This window comes from Giraffa tippelskirchi, chromosome 13 (assembly GCF_054371585.1).
Source record: "Giraffa tippelskirchi isolate mGirTip1 chromosome 13, T2T-mGirTip1v1.2.pri, whole genome shotgun sequence".
Taxonomy (NCBI): Eukaryota; Metazoa; Chordata; class Mammalia; order Artiodactyla; family Giraffidae; genus Giraffa; species Giraffa tippelskirchi.
Window position 1 is genome coordinate 2,030,923 of NC_137287.1, and position 16,084 is coordinate 2,047,006.

At 42.2% G+C, this 16,084-nt stretch overlaps 1 protein-coding gene and 1 long non-coding RNA gene across 6 annotated transcripts in view; one reads left to right on the top strand and one right to left on the bottom strand.

Annotated features, from left to right (window-relative positions):
* Nucleotides 1-16,084, top strand: part of LOC145531106 (uncharacterized) — a 72,036-nt gene that overhangs the window by 19,629 nt on the left and 36,323 nt on the right. The window lies entirely within an intron of this gene.
* LOC145531107 (uncharacterized) lies at nt 7,148-9,533 on the bottom strand. The gene is made up of 2 exons (XR_014072191.1): nt 9,345-9,533; nt 7,148-8,379 (listed from the first exon to the last, which is right to left on the bottom strand). It is a non-coding gene; the product is annotated as an uncharacterized LOC145531107 (long non-coding RNA).

The following is a 16,084-nucleotide window of genomic DNA, read 5'->3' on the forward strand; positions in this document are numbered from 1 at the left end:
TTTTTTTTAAAAATGGTGAGAAACCTTCCCTTCTCGCATGCCTGCACTGTCTCCTCTTTCTCTCCCTCAGTTTCTTAGGAATGAAATCACCCAAGATATAAATAAAATGTTCTAAATAAAGCGCTGCTCTACCGCGGCATAAGACGTATCTGCGTATGTATGTGACTGTCAGCCAAAATAAATTAACCTCCAATGGAAGTCATTTTCATGTAATTAATTATTCCTGTATCAGCTAAAAGAGACAGGTGCACCGCTGGCGTGCTTTGTCGGGACTTCTCAATGAACTTTTTAAGAAGGCTCCACTTAAACATGCTGAATGACTGGTAATGGCAGCTATGGCTTTTGTTCTGACACTGTTTCTTGACTTGGAGCCTTCATTTCTCAATTACTGTAAACGGAAAACAAAAGAACTGACATCAGAGGCATTTTTGAAGTACAGGATGTGCTAATTAAGCAGCAGGAACATAGTATCCTCTGTCAGCTGATGTTTGCCTTCTCCAGTTTAAGAAAGGGGTTTAAGCTGTTTGGGGCTTTATAGCAAAACAACTTGTGATGTGGTTAAGTCTGTTATTAGCACAAGTTCTCTCTGCGTCTTGGCAGTCAAAGCCCTGGCATAGTAAGATATCTGGATAAGCTGGGGAAATAGCAGGATGAAGATGGCCAGGTGACTTTGCAACTTAGAGAATGAAAGTGTCCAAATAAGGACAAGTAGGGAGTTGGTGTCTGGAGTGGATTGCCTTAGGACTCTTTTCTTAGCCTTTTTCTGAAGTCATTCAAGGCTGATCAAAGAGGGACATGTCATGAAGCACAACAGAATCAGACCGATCAACAGGCCGGAATGATAGGCCTGTTTAACAAGTTGCTGCTTTCCAAAATAAATAAAATTCTGTCCTGGGGATAAGAATAATAAAAGCAGCTACAGGGTGTACAAAGATTAACAGCCGCCTTATGATCTTAACTTTTCTGAGTCATTGGTTTAAGTGTGTCTCCTGTTTATAAGCAACATATAACTCTATTTTAAATCCAATTTGATATTTAATATGTGAGTTTAACCCAATCACATTTATTGTGATTACTGATATATCAGGATTTAATTCTGTCATCTGATTTTGTATTTTTTTCTGTTTGCCATGTTTCTACCCCTTCCTTTCTTCTATGTACTGATAAGCTTTCTTTATTTTCTTTTGTTTCTTTCACTGTGATGGAAATGACAGCTTATGTTTCTGTTCTTCCTTTGTTACCCACAAAATCTTAAACATAGATACTTTTCTCAAAAGCCTAAAGGTATACAGTGTCTCTGTTCTTCTTCCAAGCAAGAGAAGGGCTTTAGCAAATTCAACCTCTTCCCTCCGGTTTTCCATGTTACCATTCTGTAGAAGTTCATATTTATCTTTTGTAAACACAAAAGTAGCTTTTCTTACAATCAATAGTTAACCAAGACTTGTCAAATTCCTTAATGATGTTTTTGTTTCCTCTAGTTTCCTGTGTCCCGCTCCTTCACCTTTTATTTATTTTCTTTCTTCTGGAAAACATCCTTTAGTAGCTTTCTCACGTGAGGGTGGAGCCATCTGTGGAAATAAACTCTTTTAGTCATTTTATATGTGAAAATATCTTTAGTTTGCCCTCACCTCTGAATGATAGCTTATCTGGGTATATTATTCTAGACTGAATTTTTTTTTTTTTTTAGCTTAGCAGTTTTATGGTATCTAATGTTGCTGATGAGATTCTTCCTAATTGTCTTTGCTTTGTGGGCAATCAGTACCCTCTTCCTAGCAGCTATGAATCTTTTTCTGCTTATCCTTAATATGCTGCAGTTTCACTAGAATCATCTGAGTGAATTCATTTGTATTTATCCTACTCAGCACAAGATGTGAAATTTCTAATTAAGGATCCAATATATTTCTGCAAAAATAAACTTGAGCAAATGGAAAGACATTTCTTATTCTTGTACAGGATGGCTCAATGTCATGAGGATGTCAGTCCTTCATAAAAATACCACTTTTTTCCCCTGCAACTACACAAGTTGATTTGAGTGCTCAAATAGCAAGATAAACATGCAAAAATAGGAAAGTCACAAAAAGGACAATAGAGGCTAATGACTCTTCCAGATATTAAAACACATTATATAGACTCCATACCTAAGAGTGTTGTTTTGGTGCATAAACAGGCAGAAAGAACAATAGGAAATTTTTCAGAAATAGATACAAGGACATATGACTATTTAGTATGTGGTAAATGTGATATCTCAAATCATGGGGGATAGGACAGACTTTTTTTTGTTGTTGTTTTCAAGTATAGTTGCTGTAAAATATAGAAGTTACAGGTGTATAATATAGTGATTCACAATCTTTAAAGGTTATACTCCATTGATAGCTATTATAAAATATTGGGTATATTCTCTGTAGAATATATCCGTGTGGCTTATTTTACAAACCCTTTGTTTGTACCTCTTACTCCTCTACCCTAATATTGCCCTTCCCCCTTCCCCTCTCCTCACTGGTAACCACGAATTTGTTCTCTAGATCTATGAGTTGGCTTCTTCTTTGTTATATTCACTAGTTGGTTGTATTTTTTAGATTTCACATATAAGTGATATCATACAATATTTGTCTTTCTCAAGACAGACTTTTAAATAAACAGTTTTGTGATATGTATTTGGACATAGAGTCAAAACTTAATCCATTTCTCATATCAGAAACTAGAATAAATTAAAAATGGATTAGAAGTCTAATGTAAATAATGAAACTGCACAAGTGTTTTTTTTTTGATTATGGATGAATTCTTTTACAACTTGGCTATGGAGAAACTCTTTCTAATTATGATGAAAAATCTAGATGTAATAAATAAAAAGATTGGTATATTTGACTGCATGAAAAATATACCTTTTATGATTAAAAAAATCAACATAAGCCGAGTAAAAAACAACAAATGAGAAACCAGGGGACAGGGGTATAACTTACATTACAGATAAAGGGTTAATATTCCTAAATATAAAAAGCTTTTTAAAGGGAGGGGTGAAAGCCCGCAAACTTGACTGAAAAATGAGCAAAAGATATAACCACATACTTCATAAAAATCAATACACAAATAGCCCTTTCAGACAAATGAAAAGGTATTCAACTTTACCCTCAATAAGATATATAAATTAAAACTGCACTGAGGTATCATTTCTTATTTTTTCATTTAACAAAAATTTAAGAACAACTGAGTAACACTCTAGGGGAAGGTGTGTGCATGCCTGCTAAGTCATGTCTGACTCCTTGCAACCCCAAGGACTATAGCCTACCAGACTCCTCTGTCCATGGATTCTCCAGGCAAGAATACTGGAGTGGGTTGCCACGCCTTCCTCCATGGGATCTTCCCAACCCAGGGATCAAACCCAAGTTTTCTGCATCTCCTCCATTGCAGGCAGATTCTTTACCCACTGAGCTACCTGGGAAGCCCCCAGGGGAAGATGTAGTGGGGTGCAGAGTGACTACCCCCTTGAAGGGAATTGGATAGTATTCAACCAAATACCAAGCATCTACTGTTTGACTCACCAATCCTACTTCTAGGAGTTCACCCTGAAGACACATCTTTACAAATATGAAATGACTTGATGTAAGGCAGTTACTGCAGTCTCGTTTCTAATGCCAAAATATCAGGGACAACCTAATTACCCATCCGTAGAAGATGGATTGGATAAATTAGAAATGCAGTAGATTACTAGGCAGCTAGAAAAAACAATGTGGAAAATCCCTAAGAGCTGATAGAGTGATTTCCAGAATATATTGTTAAGTAAAAAAAGCAAAGTTCAAAAGAGTGTTATAATATGCTGAGTTTTGTATGTATGTACGTATCTGATTTTTTTTTTTCTGTAAAGCAATACAGAAAAGTTAATGAAAACAGTTACCTAAAAGGTTTAGGGGGCTGGGATAGGAAATGAGATTTCTCTGAATATAACTTTTACAATTGGGTTGGGTGACTATCATATTTATTTTATTGTTTCTTTGAGTCGTGTCCGAGTCTTTGTAACCCCATGGACTGGCACCTGCCAGGCTCCTCTGTCCATGGGATTCTCCAGGCAAGAATGCTGGAGTGGGTCACCATTTCCTCCTCCAGGGGAGCTTCCCAACCCAGGGCTCAAACCCACGTCTCCTGCTTGGCAGGTGGATTTTTTACCACTGAGTCACCTGGGAAGCCCCACCATATTTATAACTGTCTTTTATTCACACCCCTTCTCTGTCTCTTTTTTGGGGGGGGGTGTCTTTGTTAATTCTCCTGCCTTTGCCACCTTGAATTAAGCATTTTATGTGATTCAATTTACTCTCCTCTATTAGTATGTCAATTATATTTCCTTTAAGAAATGTTTCAGTGGTTTCAATATATATTTACAGCTAGTCCAAGTCTACCTTCAGATAGTACTACACTACATCTTTACAACAGAGTATTCCCAGTTTCTGTTATAACATTGGTGTCATGCATTTCCCTTCTCTGTTAGTTATAAACACTCAGTTCATTGTTGCTGTTATTATTTTGAAGTTATCTATCAGCTCAATTAAGAATAATAAAATATTTAAAATTTTTATCTTATTTCTTCTCTACGCGTCTTCCCTTCTTTATGCAGATCTGAGTTTCTGCTCTAAAAATCATTTTACTTCTCTCTGAAGAATTTCTTTTTAGCATTTCTTAGCAAGGTAGGTCTACTGGCAATAAATTCCTCATTTTTTGTTTGTTCGAGAAAGTGTTTCTTCTTAATTTTTTAAGTATAACTTCACTAGATACAGTTTCAAGGCTGGAAGTCTTCTTTTTTTTCTTTCAACACATTAAATGTTCCACTCCATTCTTTTTGGCTTGCATGGTTTGTGAAGAGATCTGTGAGGTCAATTCTCATTCTTATTCCTCTATAGGTAAAGTGTTTTCTTCCTCTGCGTCTTTCAAGATTTTTCTCTTTGTCTTTGATCTTCTGCAGTTTGAATGTGATTTGCTTAGGTGTAGATGCCTTGGTATGTATCCTTCTTGGTGTTCTCCTGTAATTGTAGTTTGGTGCATGTCATTAATTTTGAAAAATCCTCAGTCATTATTACTGTAAATCTTCCTTCTATTTTTCCTGTTTCTTTTCCTGTTGTCCCTGTTACACAAAATTTTGTACCTTTTGTAATCATCCCACAACTGTTGGGTGTTTTGTTCCTCGTTTCTCCTCATTGATCTTTCTCTTTGTATTTCAGTTTGGGAAGTGTCTTCTGACATTTTTCAAGCTCAGTGGTTCTCCTCGCCCATGTTCAGTCTACTGACTCGCCCATCAAGGGCACCCTCCATGGGACTGCCCTGGTGGTCCAGTGGTTAAGGCTTCGCCTTCCAATGTAGGGGACGTGGGTCTGAGCCACGGTTGGGGGGCTAAGAGCCCACACACCTCATGACCGAAAAAAGCAAAACATGAAACAGAAGCACTATTGTAACAAATTCAATAAAGACTTAAAAAATGATCCACATCAAAAAATCTTAAAAAAAAAAAATCCTTCATTTCTGTTATATGTTTTTTTTTTTTAGTATTTCCCGGTGATGTAAGCAGAGAGATGGAAATGCTAATAATGAATCTCATCTCTGCTCACATCACCCATCTTTTGCTGCGTGTTACTGCTTTTTCCATTAGATCCCTCAGCATCTTAATCATTGTTATTAAAACCCCCAGCCTGCTAATTCCAACACCTGTGTCGTACCTGAGTTTGATTCTGGCGCTTGTTGTAGTCTCTTCAGTCTGAGTTTTTTTTCCTGGCTTTTTATCATGCCTGCAGTTTTTTTTTGAAAGTCAGACATGGCATATCAGGCGGTAGGAACTGAAGTGAGTCGGCTCTCGCTTTCATTGTGAGGGTTTCTGTTCACCGGCTGGCGGTTAGGCTGTGGTGACGCTTGCAGTGGCTTCGGTGTCAGAAGCTTCTGTTGCCTCTGGTGTCCTTGCTTTTTTTCTCCCTGTGTCTCTGAGTTTCCCTGGAAACTTCTTTTTAAATAGAGTCTGTGTCTCGCAGATTTCTCAGTTGTAATTCACTATGATTATGCCGGAGCCCTACTGACATGGTGGTGAGGCGCTGGGAAGCGGAGACATTCTATCATTTTATGATTAAATCTCAGGCCTTTTTCTGTTTGGGTTTTGGTTGTTTTTTGTTTTTCAGGGGACCTGAGTCCCTGGGCTGCAACCTTCAGAAGTGTTTATCAGCTGTTTTCCCCTCAACTTATGTGAGATAGGGAGGCTAGAGATGGCTCCAATTGTCTAATTGCCCTTACCCTAGATCAGAGAGGGTCTGGAAGTTTCCTTTGAGAATAGGCCTGTGTGGCTGAGAAGTGAATGTTCTGGGTGTAAATAAAAGATAAAACTTGTGTAATTGGGAGACCCCAAAAACTGGGCCCCCAGGAATTTAAATTCTCCAGGAGTTTCTGTTCCCTATAAGCTGTTTTCCTCTGTATTCACCCATTTCTCCAGATTTCAAAGCAGAGGTTTGCCCTGTGACCTCAGTTCTATGAGGGATCTAAGAAGAGTTGTTACTTATTAGTTTGTTCAGCACTTTTTCTTCCTGGGATGTTGGGAGTGATAACTTGGGAGGATGGGAGCTTAAAGCTGGAAATCAGGTTCCCGTTCTCTTTTTCTTGCTTTCTTAGGCGACATCACCATTTTTTTTTTTCTATTGCCATTTTGTTATAGTGCCTTTGATGAAGGCATCTCTTTTATAGATTTGTTCATTGTTGCTCTAGGTATATATACAAAATATTTAACAGTCTACTGGTGTCTACATTTTAGCAGATTGAGCAAATGTAGAAATTTTACTTATTTTTAATATTCCTTTATCTTCCCCTATTCGGAGAAGGCAATGGCACCCCACTCCAGTACTCTTGCCTGGAAAATCCCATGGACGGAGGAGCCTGGTAGGCTACAGTCCATGGGGTCGCTAAGAGTCGGACATGACTGAGCGACTTCACTTCCACTTTTCCCTTTCATGCATTGGAGAAGGAAATGGCAACCCCCTCCAGTATTCTTGCCTGGAGAATACTAGGGACGGTGGAGCCTGGTAAGCTGTCTATGGGGTCGCACAGAGTCGGACATGACTGAAGCGACTTAGCATAGCATAGCATATCTTCCCCTATTATGATAAAGCAATCATGGAGAATCACATCAGTGTTATAATTTTTGCTTTAATCATCGAGCATAATTTGGAGATTTCGAGAGGAAAAGTCCACTGTGTTCTTTGTTATTTCCTTGTGTTCTGAGATTCCTTCTTTTATCATTCCCTTTCTGTTTATAAAACTCCCTTTAGCTATTCTTTCAGCATTGTTCTACTGGTGACAGATTCTCTTAGCTTCTAGTCTTTCCAAAAGGTCTTGATTTTTCCTCCATCCCTGCGGGAGTTCTCAGTGGATATAAAATTCTGAACTGGCCGTGCTTTGCTTGCAGCACTCGAGAGATGGCGTGTCACTGCTCCTGGCCTCTGTGGCTTCTGGTGGGAAACCCACTCTTGTATGAGTTGCCTTTTCCCCTTTAGATAAGGTCTCATTTCTCTCACTGCCATCAAGATTTTTTTTTCTTTTCCTGTTTTCTTTTTCAACCAAAGGGTTTTCATAAATTTGCTTGTGATACGGATTTCTTTTAGTATATCCTGTTTGGGGTTTACTCAGCTTCTTGAATCTGTAAATTTGTGTCTTTTGCCAAGATGAGGAACTTTTTAGCCATTATTTCTTTGAAGACTTTTTTAGTCCTACCCACTCCCTCCTCTTTTTCTGGACCTCAGATAACATGAATACAGGTATTTTGTTACTGTGCTGCCGATTCCTGAGTCTCTGTTCTTGTGTCCGTGGGTTTTCTCTGCTGTTCTAATTTGTTCATTTTAATTGTTCTCTCTTCACATTCACTTTCTGTCCTCTGCATTCTTCTCTTAAGCCTGTCCGCTGAGGTTTTTATTTTGATTATTGTATTTTTCAGTTTTTAAATTTTTATTTTAAAAATTATTTTCCATTTCTGTGCTGAGACTTTCTTATATTTTCACTTGTTTCAAGTATGTTCATAATTGTTCACTGAAGCATTTTATGATGAGTGCTTTAAAATCTTTGTCAGACATTTCTAACATCTGCATCATCTCTGTGTTGGCATCTGTCTTAGTTTGCCAGGGCTGTCACAACAAATTACCTTAAACTGGGTGACTTAAAGCAGCAATATTTATTCTTTCTCAGTTCTGATGGCTAGAAGTCTAAGATCAAAGTGTCAGCAGGACTGGCTCCTTCTAGAGGGTCTGAGGGAGAGACTGAGGGATGCTGGTGGCTGCCAGCATCCTTGTCACTCCTTGGCTTGTAGGTCTAATTTCTGCCTGTCTTCTTATGCCTTTCTTCTTTGTCAATCTCGCTGTGTCCTTACTCCTGTAAGAATAGGAGAAATGCGTGCTCAGTCGTGTCCAACTCTTTGTGACCCCATGAATTGTAGCCCACCAGGGTCTTCTGTCCTTGGGATTTTCCAGGCAAGAATACAGGAGTGGGTTGCATGCCCTTCTCCAGGGGATTTTCCCAACCAAGGGATTGAATCTACGTCTCCTGCATTGGCAGACAGATTCTTTACCACTGTGCCACCTGGGAATCTGATAAGATTAGGAAAGGAATCACCTAAATGCATGGTGATTTCATCTGGACATCCTTAACCAAGGACATCTGCACAGACCCTATTTCCAGATATTGAATTGAAAGTGTTAGTCGCTCAGCTGTGTCTGACTCTTTGTGACCCCATGGACTGTAGCCCACCAGGCTCCTCTGTCCATGGAATTCTCCAGGCAAGAATACTGGAGTGGGTTGCCATCCCCTTCTTCAGGGGGATCTTCCCGACACAGGGATTGAACCCAGGTCTCCTAATTGCAGGCAGATTCTGTACCATCTGAGATACCTGGGAAGCCCATTTCCAGAGAAGTCATATTCTGAGGTTCCAGGTGAGCATGGACTTTGGGGGGATGCCCTTCAACACAGTACAGCATCTTTGATTCACTTTTCCTCATTCAAGTTGAGTCTTGTTGGTTCTTTATATGATGAGTAAAATCTGATTGAAACTTGACATTTTGAGTGTTACGTTATGAGTCTGGATATTATTTAAACCTTCTGTCTTAGCATGCCTTTTCTACACTCCTTCAGCTGGAGGGGTCCTTCCCTTGTTGCTTTCAGTGGAGGTGGGGAAACGCAGGTTTCCCATTTGGTGTGCGGTGACATCAGAGGGAGAGGTGTTCCCCGTTAGAGCTGGGTAGAGGGTGGCTCAGGCTCCCCACCAGCCACCACCGCTACCCCCGGGTGGCGAGCACATGGCACTTCCCTACCCCTCTCTACGTGGTGCCCGCTGTCATCACCTGAGGGTAGCCTTGTTGCCACTGGACGATGCCAAATGGTCTGATTCTCCTCTTGGCCCTTCTGATGCCACTGCAGCAGGGAGGTGGACGGTCGTGTCATCCTACCGGGCATAGGTGCACGTTCAGGCCCCCCTCCGTGGTCTCCAGTGACACTGTGGAGTGGGGCCTCACACCCCCCTCAGTGGGGGTGAAGGTTCTGGCTTTCACTCCGCCTTTGTTGGTGGCCTGCTGAGCGTAGGTGGGGTCACAGTGTCTTCTGTGATGTTTGCCTGCAGTGGAGCAGCTGTTGTCTTAAAATTTTCTTTCTAGGCCGCCCCTTTCCTGGTTCATTAGTTAGAGAAAACCGGCTTTCCTTGGGATTTTTTTTTTTGTCTGTGCCTTTTGGCGCTCCCAAATCGCTAGCTTTTCCAGTGGGATGTACGAGGGATAGATGAAGCAGAAGGAAACTAAAGCACTCAGAGCTGAATCTCATTTCTCCTTTCCTCGGAGCTCTGCCTTCTTCTCTCTACCTTTAAGCGTCTTTCTGTATTTGTTTTCAATATGATGTACAAGGTTTTTAGGAAAAAGTCCATGAATTCTATCTTTCTGTGAGTCGAAGTTCCTATTTCCAGGATTTTTTAATTTTTAAAAATTTTTCTCTTTCACTCATTCTTGTCTGCTTCGTTACCTTGGTCATGTTCAATGGGTATCATTCCTCTCTTTATCTCTGAGGATTGTAATCATACTTATTTTAAATCCATTTCATGTTATCATCACATTTTCATTTCCTTGGGGTTGACGAATTTGTTGCTCATCTCCTATAAGACGTGCTTTGGAATTTTCGTTTGAAAGCTCATCTTGAATTGAAGTTCTGTGTGTCTGTGGGTACATTTCTCCTCCCTGGGATCACCCCACTGTGACCAGCAGTTTTGCAGGGGTCTCCACCAAGCCCATTGGGTTTCTGAGTAACAAGGGGGCTTTTACTGGGGGCTTGGGTTCTTGCTCCACAGTGACATTGAGCAGATGTGATTTGACCTAAGCTCCACAGGTGCCTCTGCTGGTTCCTGTCACCTCAGGCAACCACCCTGGGCCACAGATGCCATGTTTGAACTCCGTTCGTGGATGGGAGTGGCCTCCCCAGACTGGACCCCGGTCTGGGATACATGGAGGCCATTTTCTGTTCTCTTTGTCTTGCAGGATTTAGCTCCCAAAGCATCTATGTATTTTTCAAAGGCAGTTACGTCCTAAAATATGTTTATACTTCGTTCATTGTTTCTGTGATTTTGGAATCGGAAAGGAGAAGGGCCTTGCGAACTCACGCTGCCATTTTAATGGGAAGTAACCTCCCCCGCCTGCCTACAGCTTCAAAAAAGCAGCTCAGCTTCATGCAGCGTGGATCGCCTTGGTGTGGCAGTTGCTATCTCAATTAGTTTGTAGTCAGGCGTTGGCTTGATAACTGTATTAAGTCTGGATAATGATAACAATACTTTAAAAAGATTATTGACCTGTACTTTAGATTTCTCAATCGAAAACCTTAAATTGCAAAATGACATATTTCAGGCATGTATTACCTTGGGTAACAAAGGCAGAGAGGCCACAGAGAATCTCTGAGCATCGCTGAAGTTCCTGCTCTGGTGCACAATTATGGTATTTTTGTAAAATTACAAAGAAAGGAAGAGGATGTGATATTTCTCTCTGAAAGGCAACTTCTTTTTGCAGCGCAGACTTGGGCCTCATAATCCCCAAGCCCAGGCGGGGTTTCTGCTCTCCGGCCTTTCTGACGGTTGTTCACATTCAGTGCAGGTGATCAGCCAAAACGCGTTTGAACGAAAATAGCAATTTTACCCACCCTCAATCCACTTTCTTTTCTGTCCCCCATCGCCACTCCAATTTGGCCATAATTGTACCGTTCCCATAACAACAGCCAAATAACTGGATCTTTGTGGAGGGCTTATAACAGGGTTGTCCACAAAGCTGCTGGCAGTGCCGCACAGATCCTGCATATCAGTATCTCACAAAAGAGACCACTATTGAGGAGAATGCGTCTTGGCAGCTCCGAGTCCAACTTGCAGCTGATACTGCCGCTGTGTTTCTGAACAGCAGCCCATCTTCCTCCTACGTTCTCCACGGGCATGAGGTCTTCAGATCGCCACTCCCTTGTGGCCTGCCTGGGACAGTGCAAAATGCACGCACAGAGAGAAACACACAACAAAACTCCTCTGTGTGTATTTCAGCAAATTACCGCAAAAATCAAAGAATCAATTCTCCATGAGGTCTCAGGGCTGTGCTTCAGGCAGTGTGGTAGCATGACGCCAGCGCTAAGAATCAAAACACGTTTAAGTGCCTCTCTCTATGGAAAGATGGAGAGAGAGACAGAAAGATAGACAGAGAGACACACACAGAGAGAGGCAGAGACAGAGAACAGAGGGAGACAAAGAGGCAGGGAGACAGAAAAAAGAGGGAGGAGACAGACAGAAAGAGACCAAGACAGAGAGAGAGAGAGCAAGAAAGCTTTGCTTTCTGCTGAGCATCGGTGTGGGTTCAGGGAGCAGGCTTGTGGATCAAGGTGGAAGAGCTGGCTAAGTAGCAGCCCTCTTGTCCCAGCCAGCAGGTACATCAAGCCAGGTGTCACATGTCCCTGCCAAGAGCTGTCTCGCTCTCTCAGTAATAAATGAGGCAGCCACTGCGGGTAAACTGGGAGCAGCATCCCGCATTCCGTCTGAACTCAGAGCTGGGACTTTGCAAACTGACGGCTCCTGTCCCCTTGCGGGGAGCTGCTGACACACCAGTTGTCTTCATCCAACTCTGGGGTGGGGTGGGGGGTTGGTGAGAAGTTGTGAGTCCTGCTCACCTTCAGTCGCTGACTCTGGGGGTCTGGTGGTAACGACCATGTCACCCCTGGAGCTGCAGGGCTAAGAGCCTTTGAGGGAAACTTAGAGCCCTGGGTCTCCCTCCTGCAGAACGAGATCATGGCTGATGCCTCTGGTTGTCACTGGGAGCCGGGCTGGGCTGGACCGAGGCGGACCCTGACACCTGGCAGCAAGGTGGGCTCAGAGCTGCTGGCCTCAGGTTGGACCCCTCAGAAGGGCGTTGCAAATGCATCGCTTTAGATGAAAATTGGGCCTCCCAGGTGGCGCTAGTGGTAAAGAACCCACTGCCAATGCCGGAGACATTTCAATCCCTGGATTAGGAAGATCCCCTGGAGGAGGGTGTGGCAACCCATTCCAGTGTTCTTGACTGGAAAATCTCATGGACAGAGGAGCCTGGTGGGCTACAGTCCATGGGTTTGCAAAGAATCAGACACGACTGAGCGACAAAACAACAAACAGAAGACCATTGTCCTAATCCCCTGTAGAATGTCACCAGCCCACCAGGAAGCTCTGATGTGATTGTTACTTAAGAGAAATAAAAGATGCAGTCTTTGCCCTCGGGAAGGTTTAAAATTCCTCTGGGACAAAAAGTCTAAAATACTCGAAATTGTTAGTGAACAATCGTTAGTAAATGTATATGCAATACTGTGTTTTGGGCTGGCATCTTAGTCCATGCAGGCTGCTAAAATGAACTTACTGTAGACTGGGAGGCTTAAACAATAAACATTTAGTTCTCAGAGTCCTGGAGGCTAGGAGTCCAAGGTCAAGATGCTGGCAGATTTGGAATCTAGTGAAGACCAGAGTCCTGGTTGTGGACAGCTGCTTTGTTGCTGGGTCCTCACGTAGTGGAAGGAGCAAGGGATCTCTGGGGTCTCTTTATAAGGGCACTGATGCCAAGGGCGTCCTTGGTGGCTCAGCGGTAAAGAACCCGCCTGCCAATGCAGGAGATACAGGAGATATATAAATACTTGCGTTAACAAGTATATACAGTTATATACAGGTGCACTGGGAGGACCCCCTGGAGAAGTACATGGCAACCCACTCCAGTATTCTTGCCTGGAAAATTCCATAGACAGAGGAGCCTGGCGGGCTACAGTCCATCGGGTCGCAAAGAGTCTGACATGACTGAGCGACCGAACACCATCCCGTGCATGAGGGCTCTGCCCTCATGAGCTCGTCATTCCCCATCACCTTGGGGGCTGGGATTTCAACATACGAATTTTGGGAAGACATGAGCGTTCAATGTTTTGCAGCTGGCATCTTCTAATGATAGAAGTGAGTGTGATGAGCAGATAGAATCGGGGAAGATTTGAGGAGGCCATGTAGATTGAGAGACTGAATTCTCCCCTTGTCGAAGTGAGGCAGGAATTCTTCCCCTTCACAGATGAAGACTCGAGAGTTAAGCTGGTAAAACAAATGAGATTAGATTTTTTTTCATCTTCCTTGTCCGTCCTTCTTTCTATCTGAGATTAGTCATTAGGAATGGAGGATGGCTCAGAATTTCATGACTGCTAGCCACAAGTCCTTTGTAGGATCATCATAAATTTGAGAGGTAGGTAGTTTTACAGGTGGGTTCAGGGAAGACTTCCTGGAGAGGGGGGTGACCCTGGACATGCTTCTTGAAGGATGAGACAGCAAAAGGAGACGTGGCAGCAGCAAACACTCTTGGTTCCTGCAGAGCAGATCTGTCATGCCCAGCACTGGTACAAACCTTAGTGTAGATCCCAGTGCGTTTATGAGCTCTGGGGTGCGATCCATTTGAACAGTTTGAAGCTCTGGGTTTTCCTTCGATGGGAGTTGAGTACTGTGGGTTTGCTAAGTCCTCGGCCCTGTGTGTGAATGGATCACTGGCCAGCCCTCTTCGCATCTGCCAACTCCTGACAGAGAGATGATGGCTCAGTGGAGGGAACAGTTAGTCCCACTCACCCATGCCCTCTGGCAGTGACGCTGTTCCTGAGTTGGACCTGCCAGACGTACATCTGTTTGAAGGCAAGAGAGGAAGTGCCTCTTCCCTCAAGCTTCTCCAAGCCAACCAAGACTGCCGGTTTACTGACGGGGCACAGCCTGAGGAAGCGGAGGTCCGTGTTTAATGAATAAAAGGCCGCCCGTGCAGACCTGCCCAACTCCATTCAGCATGCACGTGGTGAGGGCCTCCCCCTTGGTAGGTGGTGTGGCAGGTGGGAAGGGCACAGGGGAGCTCTCTGCCCTCGAGGACCCTTTTTCAGTGTTCTTGTTGCAAGAGGGTACCTTGCCAGTCATTCAATCACCCTCTGGCTTGTTAACGCAAGTATTTATTGAGCACCAGCTGTGTTCCAGGCATTGCACTGAGTTCTGAAACTACAGTGTGCTGCCAAAGCAAAGAGATGCTGGGTGACTTATTTAAAATAGTGCGAGATGTGAAGCCCAAATCTTCTAGCACTTTTTTAAAGGGCCAAGATGGTAAACGTTGTTGGTTTTATTATGTGACTACTCAGCCAGATCGTTTCAGCATGAACACGCCACACACGGTATGTAAATGAATGAGCATGGCTGTGTCCCAGTGAAATGGTATTTACAAAAGCAGGCATCAGGCTGAAGTTTGCCTTCTGGCTACAGCTTGGCAACCCTGATTGCAAAAGATTACACTCCCAATACCTAGAACCACAGAGAATCCGAGTCAGAAGGAACCAGATAAATCTTCAGTTCCTTGCAGAAACTGTCTCTAACTGCCATGTGATCCAGCAATCCCACTCCTGGGCATATATCCAGAAAAAACTTTAATTCAAAAAGAGGCATTCACCCCTATTGTTATAGCAGCACTGTTTACAATAGCTAAGACATGGAAACAATGTAAATGTCCATCAACAGATGAATGAATAATGATGTGGTACATATATGCAGTGGAATACTACTCAGCCATAAAAAAGAATGGAATAATGCCATTTGCAGCAACATGGATGGACCTAGAAATATCATTCTAAGTGAAGTACATCAGAAAGAGAAAGACAAATATCATATGATATCACTTATATGTGGAATCTAAAATATGAGACAAATGAACTTATCTATGAAACAGAAACAGACTCACAGACACAGAGAACAGACTTGTGGTTGCCATGGGGGAGGAGAGGGAAGGCCTGGGAGTTCATCTGGGATTCACAGATGCAAACCAGCGTGTATGACGGACAAACAACAGGTCCTACTGTGCAGCACATGGAACTATGTTTAATATCCTGTGATAAACCATAATGGAAAACAACGTGAAAAAGAATACATGTATAACATGTATCCAGTTATATTAATATGCATTATATATAATATGTATTCAATTATACATATTAATATATATTATGTATACAATATATATTCATATATATGTGAATCAAACGGAATCACTTTGCTGTACAGCAGAAATTAACACAACATTGCAAATCAATTATACTTCAAGAAAATAATTTTAAAAAAACTGTCTCTAAGAAATCTCTAAGAAGTAACTGGCCCGTTCTGTTCAGGCATAGGGAGCATACCCAACGTGAAGCGTGTCTGGACAGTTCAAGTCACTAGCAAGTCTCGACTGAGTACAGGTTGTACCTGGATACAGAGAAACTAGTATCTGTGTTCCACATCTACCCCAACACAGTCTGTTTAATGAAAACTCAGAAGTAACCTAAATGACCATTGGTATAAAACAGGTAAATAAATCATAGAATATGCATATAATGAAATATAATAAGCAGTTAATAGATCCATACTTATCAGAATAAATAGGTCTCATAAAACAAAAATTTCAGAATAATGTGAAATATTTGATGTCATTTGTTTAAAATTGTAAGATATACAAAGCAATGCCGACATTATTTGTGATAGCACATATATGTAGGAGAATATATAAAATCAAGAATTAATGTACTT